Raw genomic sequence first — 2,547 nt, forward strand, 5'->3', positions numbered from 1 at the left:
GCAACTTCGACGACCGATTGAGCTAAAATTTTCACAGGTTCGCTATTTCATGCATATGTTGAGCTACACCAAGTGAGAAGACTGGTCTTTGACAATTACCAATAGTGTTCACAATGCCTTGTTTTCCATTGTTTCGTAGACAGAAAAATTATCTCTTTTTTTAATGAGATTTTTGAACCCGTCCGAAGATTGCTTTGGCAGTGCCATCAGGGTTGCGTTCCACTTATGTGCAAACATAGCGCAACCAGTTCTGCTTTATGCTGGTACCCGCGCAGGAAGACTTGACAGTACAACAGTTGTTTGGGTGCCTCTATTGTACGGGTGTACATAGTAACCACATCGTTTATGAGCATGTGCAGATTCGAGCCGGGGACCATAAACCGCCGCATACAGACATCTTGTCTAATCTTGATCAAAAAGTTTTCCATTGCTGTCTGTTATTAGATCTCCGGGGAACTCTTTGTCTTTATTTTATGGGTTTCCTTTGTCATTTTGTATGAGACAATGGAAAATATTATCATTGTATAGACCATGTGAACCTTGTTTTTACAATAAGTGTGACCTTGTACATTATTTGAGTATTCTGGCGGGCAAGATACTACACTGGTCCTATAATTATGGGAAATTTGACATTTTGTGTCATAATTTCAACAAAAGAGTTATGAAAGTTAAAGCTGTTCAAGTTTGGAGATAATATAAAAAGTTGATAAGAATTAAACAGTGCAATATCAATAAAATACAAGATTTTATTTTTTCTTCCATTGAGCTGTGTTCAAATCATGCCTGCAGGAAGTCCAGGCTCTGTGACTGTTTTGTAAACACGTGATGTCATAGTTCACATCGTCTATTATTATTATATAAAAAAAATTAATGTGTACGTTGACTGTCTCTCGCCGAAGACATAAATCTTGTCCAACATTTATAGCAACTTGAAGTTCCGCTGATGTATGTTATTTAATTGGATCTCCAGGGTTGCGTCTTAGTTTTTTGGGTTTTTTTCATTTTGTATGAGAATTGAAAATTGTATTTTTGTATACAAACAGGAAGTGTATCATTCACATTGTTTGTATACAAAAATACTATGTTCATCAATTATTGTCTCATACAAAATGAAAAAAAAATTAAATATGCGGATTGTGTCCTTGTCGCATGATTCGCTGCATGATTATCATGAGTGTTATTATAATGTGTATCAATTGGGTTTGCTACCTGTGTACGCAGGTTAAAATCAGCATCCACAAAGATTAACATATTCAACAAAATCAGATTATTTCCATCGAAATGAAACAGAAAACGTAATTCAACGAAACAAGGTTTTGGTTCTATTGGCCGCTAGGCCTAGTAATAAGTAATAATTATAGGCCTACCCAATTCTTGTTGATAGGTTATGATGAAAATAATAATTGTGTGTAATTCAGCATCTAAAATGCTGTTTTGAAATGCCAGTGATTTTCAAGGCCCCTGGTTCTGTTTAGTATCTACGGAGTACGTCACGATGACGTTAGTGAGTTTGTATAGAAACCATCCGCGACGATGAAACACTGAGATGAACCAAGAGAGGGCGCTATATGAAACAGAAAACGTAATTCAACGAAACAAGGTTTTGGTTCTATTGGCCGCTAGGCCTAGTAACAAGTAATATAGGCCTACCCAATTCTTGTTGATAGGTTATGATGAAAATAATAATTGTGTGTAATTCAGCATCTAAAATGCTGTTTTGAAATGCCAGTGATTTTCATGGCCCCTGGTTCTGTTTAGTATCTACGGAGTACGTCACGATGACGTTAGTTAGTTTGTATAGAAACCATCCGCGACGATAAAACACTGAGATGAACCAAGAGAGGGCGCTATACAAGAAACTAAGTTGTGCAGATCAGAAGCCCGGCGGGTCGCCGGTAGGCCGACGCCGTAAATTGAGACTGCTATGAAATAGCTTTGAATTTTTGTTTTGTGTGTCATGTTATTGCACCTCCATGGTTATTGTAAACTCAGTTTCCATTTAGGTATATGCTACATATTATTCTACTCCATCCACACCACCACGCAGTATACCCCCCCCCCCCCCCCCCCCCGACACTAAAACATGTCAGAGCACTGCTCTAAAATAATTGCCAGTGACAACTGAGTACTGATTGACGAGCCAAAAGGTTAATGCTGCACATTATTTGGAAAGTTGACCTCGTCAGCAAAAAAAGACAAGAACATGTATTAATTTTCTTATCTGCATATCAGGGTCCAATTTTATAAAGTCTGTAAGAACACAAACTTGCTAATCAGGGAAAATGTAAATTACATTAAGTTTCCATTGTTTTGAATGGTGCCCCACTCAAATTGTTGCTTGGCAAAGAAGTTTGTTAAACGATATTTTCTGCTAATAAACCGCTTACGAAATAATGGGCCCAGAATTAACACACAGCCCATGAGTTGTGACGAGGTTGCACGCTGAACTCGCCACCCGGGGAACGAGGTGACATCCTTGCGTAGGTACGGTACGTTTGTTCGTATTTAAACAACTCCACAAAATGCGCATGTTCAGTGGAGAACCTT

This window comes from Asterias rubens, chromosome 6 (assembly GCF_902459465.1).
Source record: "Asterias rubens chromosome 6, eAstRub1.3, whole genome shotgun sequence".
In the NCBI taxonomy this organism is placed as follows: domain Eukaryota; kingdom Metazoa; phylum Echinodermata; class Asteroidea; order Forcipulatida; family Asteriidae; genus Asterias; species Asterias rubens.